The sequence below is a fragment of the Heterocephalus glaber genome, unplaced genomic scaffold (genome assembly GCF_053883595.1).
Source record: "Heterocephalus glaber isolate CG9 unplaced genomic scaffold, H.glaber_assembly_v1.0 deba00000347, whole genome shotgun sequence".
Lineage (NCBI taxonomy): Eukaryota > Metazoa > Chordata > Mammalia > Rodentia > Bathyergidae > Heterocephalus > Heterocephalus glaber.
The window spans coordinates 43,116,931-43,127,439 of NW_028258143.1; positions in this window are offsets into that span (position 1 = coordinate 43,116,931).

Here is a 10,509-nt window from a genome sequence, read left to right on the forward strand (position 1 = left end):
ACAAAGTGAACTATGGATATATTTCATGCTAGACACTGCAATATAACATCTCACTTAGTCTTCATCAGTGTCCTGTGCACTAGTATTACTATGCAAATTTTTCAAATGAGGAATCTGTGTCTTAGAATACTGAAATGACCTATGTCAGATTACTTGTTGCTAAAAAGTGTTAGATCAGTGGTTCTCAACTCAGGGCAATTCTGCCCTCCAAGGGGTGTTTGGTAATGTCTGGAGGAGAAATTGTGGATTTTTACAACTAGGAAAGGGACACTACCAGCATCTAGTATGTTGAGATCAGTTGTCCCACTAAACATTCAGCAACATACAGGAAAAACTAAAAATAGTTTTCTAGCTCAAAAATTCTGTGGTTCTGAACTTCACAAGCCCTTAAAAAGAAATATTCGAACTCTATGTTCAGTTTTCTCCTTATCATAGCATGATTTTTTTCCTTTGAAGCTGATAATGAACCTCATAGCAATAACACAAAACATAGTTTTTGAGACAGTAGGTAGGATACATTAAGAGGTGGTGGTTTGGCCCAGCATCCAAAATGGAATGTATAAAATGGTAAACTATTGCATCATCACTTGTATAATATTTGTGTTAAATCCCTCAGACAACTGTCTGGGGGTAGACAGAGTTGAAAACTTTAGATTCTGTCTTTGATTTCAAGTAAGAAGATAACCTGTGTGTGTGTGTGTGTGTGTAGACAGATATAGTGATACATGGAAAAGTAACTATGTAAGTAGCTTATGCTGAGTGTAAGCATACAATAGGTAATAAACTATATGGTTACATTTAAAAAGTGCTTATCATGTGCCAAGTGTACTTATGACATATGTACAATTAAGATCTCCAATTTACGGCAAGGAAACTGAAGTCCAGAAAGCCTAAGAAACCTCTTCAAGAGTCACATATTAAGTTGCAGAGCTTATATAAGTGCATTAATATATGAGTGTCAAAATAGAATATATTTTTCTTTTTTTCTACAACGATCCTCCTTGGTGCTTACAAATGTATTCACCTAAACAAAACTTTTCCCTTTCCTGTCCTGACAATCTTAAAGTCTTGGACTAAATCAGCTCTACAGCTTAATGTTAAGGTGGCTGAGTTGTTTGCTTTTGTTTGCTTTTGGGGTTTTTTTTGGTAGGGGGGGTTTGGCAAGTCTGGGATGGAACCAGTGATCTTGAACCTTCTAGACAAATAATGTATGACAGAGCTGTATCCCCAGCCCAGAGCTGAGTTTTTATAGCTAGAAAATGGATTCTAAAAATGTTCATTTTTCAGAAGTTTTGAATTTTACAACTACAACAACAATCTATGGACCCGTAGAACATAGTAGTTTCAAAACTTAGTAATTTTGTATACTGTGGAAGTTTCTCGACTTCTCTGAACTTTGGTTCCCTTAGGCATAAATGGAGAATAATATTAATGCATCTCTCATAGGGTATTACAAGGAAAATGGTTTTATAAGCTCGAATAGAGTATGTGTGGAACATAAAGTAAATTTTCTAAATTATTAAGCAAGTCTGATTTGTTTCTACTGTTAATAGGCCTTCGAAGTCATGATCTCATCCACATCATCAAAATAACATTATAATTGGTCTCTTTCCTTTTGTGATGCTGTATCACAGTAGACTATGAAAAACTCTAACAATAACAAGCTTTTTGAATTAAAATGAAAACTAAACTATAAAAAACAGTAATACTTGGTATTTTTTAAAAACTGTCATCTTTGTCTTCCTCTTTCAGTAACAATACATTTCTAAGACAAAGAGGCATGAAACTTCCGATCCTACTTTCTTTACTATAATTTCTGGGTGAGAAAAATCCCACTCTTATTCTTTTCATTTTATTAATTCAATAAATATTTGAATTAAAATCATATAGAAGACCATTTCTTTGGTGCTAACAATGCAATGGCGAATATGGCAAACACATTTTGCTCACTTGAAGCTTGGATACTGAAGAGGTAAACATCAAACAAACAAAACAATATATGGAATACTATACTGTAAGAAGAGAATAGGATTACAGAAAATGTATTTCCTTCAAAGGTCAGTCAGGCAAATATCAGAAGGATTATTATTACAGAAACAGAGACTATTATGTCAAAGATCTTGATAAATGAAAAAATATATAAAATCTATTTATAGAAATAAAAATAATCAGGTGAATTGGTAAGGTCAGCATGGAAGATTCAATTACTGATGCCAATTCTTCATCTTTCTATCACATCATTTCCTATATCATAACACATTTCCTTGCACTAAGTCAGAGTATAACTCCACATTTCCTGACTTTGGACTCAAATATGTAACTTTCTTTGACCAATGGAATATGAATGGAAATCTCAGGATGCCAATTCTGAATAGTCCTTGCAAACACCGTGTGGCTTTGGCTAGTTCTTCTTAACATCTGCCATCTGCATGAGAAAACCATACTTTGCTTAGTCCACTAGTTCAAGAAGAATGAGAGACACATTAAACAGAGCCATCTGGCTGACTGACAGGTCAACACTTTGAAGCAAAGCTGCCCAGCTGAGTCTTCCAAGTCCAGCCAACTCCCAATGCATGAATGCATGAAGAAGCTCAGCCAAGAACAGTGGAGCCATTCCAGTCACCCCATAGATATATAAAAAATACGCTTAACTCTTGCAGATCCCTAATATTTTGTAGTAGTTTATTTTGCAGCAAAAGCAGGTCAGCATATTTGACAAGGTAAGCAAAAACAAGTTAAGCCTAATTTAAAATTCCAGCATGTTTAGATGAAGCAGAAATGGCAATCAAGTTACAGTGTCTAGGGAGACACAAAAGAAGAATGTATGTAGCATCATGAAGGCTGAGATAGAAACATAATTCACAAAAGAGGAATGAATGTTCGACACTGGCATGGCAACTAAGTCCAATGAGTAAAATAAGAACTGGTAAATTTCCAAGGGTTTCGAAAACATGTGTGACCTTGACAAAGGTAGAATTGAATTGTAGAGGGAAAACTAAGAATGGACTGAGATGGAGAGTAAAAAGGAGATAAAGCAATGGAAAATTTATCTGCAAATTGTTTCCTCAGGAGATATATTTGCTCTCAGTTCTAAATGAGGTATAATTTTCCCTCCAATACAAAATATAATAATGAGTCTGTAGCCCTATTACTTGAATTTAAATTCAATAGTATTTCTAGATTGTTTTAAAAGTCTACATGGTTTCTTAAGAGAAAAAAAGTTTAAATTACTAAACAAATATTCAGTGAAAGTTAAAATATTATATGAAATATTTTATAAATAATACACATAAATTATTTCTGCTAGTTCCCATGCTATTGAGGTTTTATTCATAAAGTCTTTCATCTTATTAAAAAGCTTCTGCACTGCAAGAGAAACCACCAACAGAGCTAACAGACAACCTACAATGTAGGAAAAGTTTTTAGCAGCTGTAACTCAGACAAAGGACTACTATCTAGAATATATAAAGAATTGAAAAAATTCATACTCCCCAAATTCAAAGACCCAATTCAAAAATGGGCATTTGATATGAACAGACATTTCTCAGACAAAGAAGTAAAAGCAGCAAATAAACATATGAAAAAATGTTCAACATCACTGGTCATTCGAGAGATGCAGATGAAAACAACACTGAGATTCCACCTCACCCCAGGAAGAATGGCTGCTATCAAGAAAACAACCAATAATAAATGCTGCCGGAGGTGTGGGGAGAAAGGAACCCTTCTCCATTGTTGGTGGGACTGCAGACTGGTGTGACCACTATGGAAATCAGTGTGGAGATACCTCAAAGAATTAGGACTAGAGGTCCCATTTAAGCTCTGCTGAGTATCTTCCCAAAAGAATTAAAAGAATCATACCACAGAGATAGATGCGTACCCATGTTTATAGCAGCACAGTTTGTAATAGCTAAAGCTTGGAAACAGCCCGAGTGCCCATCAACTGGAAACTGGATAAAGAAGATGTGGTTTTTTTTATAAAATGGACTACTACTCAGCCATAAAGAATGAGAAACTAGTCATTTATAGTTAAATGGATGCACATTGAGGTCATACCCTTAAGTGAAATAAATAAGACACCCATGTGTAAATACTGAATGGTTTCTCTAGTGTGAGAAACTGATAGTGTAAATAAGGATTAAAAGGATTAATAATGAATAATTGATACTTTGAAATAGAAAAAGGTCCAAAGAAGTAGGGGTGGTGGGAGGGGATGGGGAAAGGAAAGAAGGGAAAGGAAAAATTATGAGAAAATAAAAAAAAATGGAAACAAAGTCTATGTAAATAGGAAAGGGTGGAGGGGGTGAGGGGCGCACAAGTAATGGGGGAAAAAATGAAAACCAAGATACATCATGTACAGGTACAAGCACCCAATGATAAATGTAAACGTATTGTATACCTAAAATGTACCAATAAAAGAATTTAAGGAAAAATAAATAAATAATACATATAAAGATATTTCTTAGTTAGTATTACTAATTAAATTTCTATAACAATGAAGAAAATTTGATACACATTACCACCTATATATCTTCAATACACTATCTGTTTCATTATTTTTATAATTTTGTGGAAAAAAAAAAGAAAACTTATCTTAGCAGAAAAAGGAGCAAAAGAAAAACGAATTTTCACAGATGGGTGAAACTATGTATGGACGAAACAGTAAATAGTAAAAAAACCCTGTACACAGATGCTAGGTTAAAGCCAAAAAATGTGAGAGGTGGTTTGAACTTACAGTGACAAAGAATTCTTGATCAAAACAATGACTGTATAGACTATTTTATCAAGTGGAATGTCCACAAATTTGAGAAGGATTCACATTCTGTATCTGCAAGGACTTTAGCATGTAATGCATTCATACTAAAAAATAAACAAACTAATACATGTCTTACTTTTATTAGATAATATTTTCTCATCAACTTTCAAGAATAAGATTGAATACTCTTACAAATATATTTGACATAGAGAAACATATACATTCAGGTGCCAAAGCATACCCAGGCAATTGGTGACATTTTTTACTCTGAAACACAAAATCTTTTATACTGCCAAGAAACTTTTTAATATGGTATATGCCCAGTTCGATGTTTATTTTGTCAGTTTGCATTTGGAAAAGGAAAATATTTTAAAGCACTGAAAAACAGATCCAAGCCCTGAAAATAATAAATCCTTGCATGCATTTACCTAAAATATGTACTCCATATACATAAGCACAAAAGTAATGTTGTGATAAGAAGAGAAGCTAGAAGTGAGAAGTAAACATAGAGTTAGATTGCAAAACTCTTAGCCAGAATAATTTGATTTTCTCCAAATTGATATGTATTCAACATTTATTTAGCAAAATTAGCATGAATATCTCTGAGAACTAGTATATAGATTTGTATTCCAGTTAAGGAAATTAATGCAGTGAAAGGAAAAGCAATTTAAAATTAATGATCTTTGTAGACAGACTGGACATGACGGACTCGATTTTTTTCTGTTTGGGTAGCAATGGATTTATAGTGTTCAAATATCCCTTCAAGAGAATTTGCTGTAGAGAATACATTTGACTGAGTTTCCAGGGTACCTTTGATTCTCCGTGGCAGCCACTCTTCCACTTGGCTGCTTCCAGGCCATCTGTGTTTGAAATGGACCTCCTTCAGAAAACATTTTTCCTGAAGATGACTTCTCATCGTTTTAAACCATATTTCAATTGCACCAAGATCAAAACCCCTCCTGACCCATTCCTCTTTCTTCTTTCTCCCCTATTATAGATTCAAACCTGCAATGAGTAAAGAAATGAATTTCAGTCTATGTGAAATAATTAAAAATATTTATTTTAACAGTTTTTCCCAAAAACGCTATAAACTCTCACATACTTTTTCATTATGTGGTCTAAAGAAGTCTATATCTTCTGAACTTTCTCAGTATATGATCATTTCTTTGATAACATCATGATATCAGAGAAGAAAGGGTATAAAGAGATTAGTACACTGGAAGGATTAATAAGACATATGTACTGAAAAAAGTAGGAATTAAAACATATAGACATTAAAATATTCAGAGATATGCCATTAATTGCAAATATTAAGTGCCTCCTGGTCAAGGGAATGAGAGATTATTCCACCCAAAATAAAAAATGTTCTACATTGTACATCCTCTATTGAAGAAAAGCAAGCAAAAAAACAGCTAGACTTTTTTCAAGTTCTACAGTCAACATATTGGGATCCTAGAAATACCACCTCAGACTATATATATGGATTAATACAGAAGGTTGTCAGGGTTTAATGGGGTCCAGAGTAGGAAAGGGCTCCACAGAAAGTTCAGGTTGTCTCTTGGGTAATAATATTTAACAGACTCTACAAAAAAATGTATATGTGATAGGAAAAGATTCAGTATGGAATTTATGAAGAGCCCCAGCTATCCACTCACAATGCAGTGTTTCTGAGATTCTAAAGCAGAGCCATACCATTCACCATGGAATAATCTACATTTTTCAAGAAACAGCATCTGGTATATAGATGAACCTTTGTGAGAGAGGAAATGCTTGACTACTGACCATGTAGTAGATGACTGTATGCCTAGAACTTCACCCATAAGATTAATTCAGAACACATCATGTTCTGAAGACCCAGGAACCATCCACATAATGGAAATGATACACCTGTTACTGATTTTGAGGAGGACCAGGGAGGTTCATGAGCACATAGACCAGCCACCCATATCACATATCAAGGCATACAAGCCTTTTATATTGGTTTTACTTTCACTGCATTAATTTCCTTAACTGGAATATAAAACAATATACCAGTTTTCAGAGATATTCATGATAGTTTTGATAAATGTTGAATAAATATGTAAAATATATAAATTTGGTGAAATATCAAATTCTTATTCAGGCTAAGGTTTTTTGCAATCCATGTTAAAAGCATCCCTATGATTGTTTTAAAGCAAAGAAAGGAGTCTTAAAGGGTAAGCTGAAAAATAGGAGAGAACTCAATATTGGCTTACTAATGAATCAACAAGCATAAAACAGTTAGTGAATACAATTTGGCCACATTCAAGACTAATTCCTAGGATCTGAAGGTGTAGCTCAGTGGTAGAGTGCTTAATTACAATTCAGGAGGCCCTGAGTTTGAGTCTCAGAACCACAAAAAATATAAGGCTTCGAGAAGTCTAAGCCGCTGTCCCTGGTGCCTGTGCCTGAGGCCTTTTGGCCGCATTTGTCCTCCTGACTGGGTGACTAGCTCAGGCGGAGTGGGCATTTGGGGCGACTGTCCATGGGGAAAATATAAATAATTAATCGGTGTAAGAATATTCTCTGACGAGACACACAAAACCTTCAGTGCCTTAGTGCTTTCCAGCTGGCATTTTGCATCACAGCTTCCTAAAAAAGTAATATAACTTTCAAACATTAAGAAAAGTAAAACTCAGCCGAATCACCCCGATGCAGACAGGCAGGTCTGCCCACGCCCTTCCGAGGTCCCAAGTCCCATGGAAGATGTCGAATCAGCCCACTGCAGACAGGCAGCCGCCTGGTTCCACACTACAAAGACACAGAAGACACCAGACCACCAGACCAAGGTACTGAGTCCCGCTGCTCCCGGCAAAGAGGTAGGGGCTTCTGAGCCGCCATCCCACTGCTCCTGGTCCAGAGGAAGGGGCTTCCTGGCCACCATCCCTCCCACTGCTCCCAGCCTAGAGGTAGGGGCTTCTGAGCTGCCATTCCACTGCTCCTGGTGCAGAGGAAGGGGCTTCCAGGCCACCATCCCTCCCACTGCTCCCAGCCCACAGGAAATGGCTTTTGGGTTACCATCCCTACCGCTGCTCCCGGCCACTGTCCCACCTCTCCCAGCTCAGAGGAGGTAATCTCTTCAGGTGCTAACAGCCCCTCGCCACAGTCAAAATGAGAAAACATGTAAATAAGTCTCAAAGCCAGACTTCCAGATCACCTACAGCAACTCCAAAGGGAAATGAGATGGAACACTCTGATACTCAACCACCTGGACCCATTGAACTGGCAACAAAAGGGGATCTGGAAAAAATGAAATCAGAAATAATTTCTCAGATAACAGGAGGAATTGTGTCCCTAGTGCAAGACATGATTAATAAATCTAGAGAGGAGCTGAGGAACATGATGGAATCCCAACATAAGAAATAAATGGAATCCATAAAACAGATGCAAAGAGATTTCCAGGAGATGAAAAATTCCACTGAAGGTCTACACAGCAGAATGAGCCAATGTGAGGACAGAATTTCAGATATAGAAGATAAGATTGCAATTAGTGACTAGGAAAGAAAAATTGCTTCACAATTGTAAGGGACCAAGAGAAATCAATCCAGCAGCTGCTAGATGATGCAAAGAAGAATAACATAAGAATGATTGGGCTCAATGAAGAAACAGGAGAGAGTGGAGATGACATAAAAAATCTCTTCACAGAAATAATGGCAGAAAACTTCCCAAGCAGGGGAAAAGAGCTTGACATACAGATAAGTGAAGCATGTAGGACTCCAAATAGCCTTGATCAAAAAAAATCTACACATAGGCATATAATTGTTAAGATTCCAGAAACACACCAGAAGAACAAAGTCCTACAAGCAGTCAGAGAAAAGAAACAAATCACATACAAAGAAAAGCCCATCACAATCACAGCAGACTTCTCAACACAAACCACCAAGGCAAGAAGAGCTTGGAGTGACATATTCCAAGCCCTAAAAGAAAACAGTCTCCAACCCAGATTGATGTACCCTGAAAAACTATCTTTCAAAATGGATGGAGAAATAAGATACTTTCATGACAAAGAGCACCTTAGGAACTTTGTGAATACCAAACCAACACTCCAAAGAATTTCACACAACATCCTAGCAACAGACATTGAGGATCACAACCCCAGGAAGCAAAGCAGAATGAACCCATCTGGCATGACAAGAAATTAAATGTAAAGGGGGAGAACCCAACAAAAAGAAAAAGTCATGGCAATGACAAGTCAATAAGTTTCAGTTATAATCATCAATGTTAATGGTCTCAATTCACCAATCAAAAGAAATAGACTGGCAGAATGGGTCAAGAAGCAAAATCCAACAATATTCTGCATACAAGAAACACACTTAATTCAAAAGGAAACTCATAGACTGAAAGTTAAAGGGTGGAAAACAATACTCCATGTGACAGGAACCTGAAAAAAAGCAGGAGTAGCTCTCCTCTTGGCACATCAAGTAGATTTCAAACCAACACTGATTAAGAGAGATGAAGAAGGACACTACATCCTTGTAAAGGGAAGAATCCAAGAGGAAGAAATGACAATCATAAATATCTATACACCAAACACTACTGGACCCAACTATATAAAACAAATACTAAGGGATATGAAAAGTCATATATGCACTAATACAATTGTAGTGGGGGACCTCAACACCCCACTGCCACAAATAGATAGATCAACTAGACAAAAAATAAGTAATGAAATACTAGAACTCAATCGAACTCTTGAACAAATGAACTTAACAGATGTTTACAGAGTCTTCCACCCAAAAAAATCAGAATACACATTCTTCTCAGCTTCACACGGGTCATTCTCCAAAATAGACCACATACTCACACAAAGAACAAGTTTAAGTAAGTGCAAAGGAATTGAAGTTATCCCCTGTATATTATCAGACCATAGTGTGTTGAAATCGGAGATCCATAGCAAAAGAAACTCAAAAAATTTCATAAAAACGTGGAAATTGAACAACACACTTCTGAATAACCAATGGGTCACAGAGGAAATTAAAGAAGAAATCAGACAGTTCCTTCAATTAAATGACAATGACAATACAGCATATCGGAATCCATGGGACACAATGAAAGCAGTCTTACGAGGGAAATTCATAGCAGTGAATACGCATATTAGGAAAACAGAACGAGCCCAATTAACCTGATGCTGAACCTCAAGCTTCTAGAAAAAGAAGAGCAGGACAACCCCAAAGCTCATACAAGGGAGGAAATTATAAAGATCAGAGGAGAAATCAATGCAATGAAGACTAAGAGAATGATACAAAAAATCAATGAAGCCAAAAGTTGGTTCTTTGAAAGAATCAACAAAATTGACAAACCTTTAGCCAACCTTGTCAGAAAAAGGAAAGAAAAGGCCCAAGTCCATGAAGTTAGGAATGAAAAGGGTGAAATGACAACAGACCCAGCAGAAATCCAGAGGATCATCAATACCTACTTCCAGAACCTATACGCCAATAAGTTGGACAACACAGAAGAAATGGACAGATTCCTAGATACATATGAATAACCAAAGTTGAACAAAGAAGACCTAAAAATTCTGAACAACCCAATATCAACCAATGAAATTGAAAATGTAATTAAACCTTATCAACTAAGAGAAGCCCAGGCCCTGATGGCTTCACTGCTGAATTCTACAAGACGTTTACAGAGGAACTGCTGCCACTATGGTTTAAACTCTTCAATGAAATTGAAAGGGAAGCAATACTCCCAAATTCATTCCTGGAAACAAGCATTACCTTGATCCTCAAAGGAGAGAA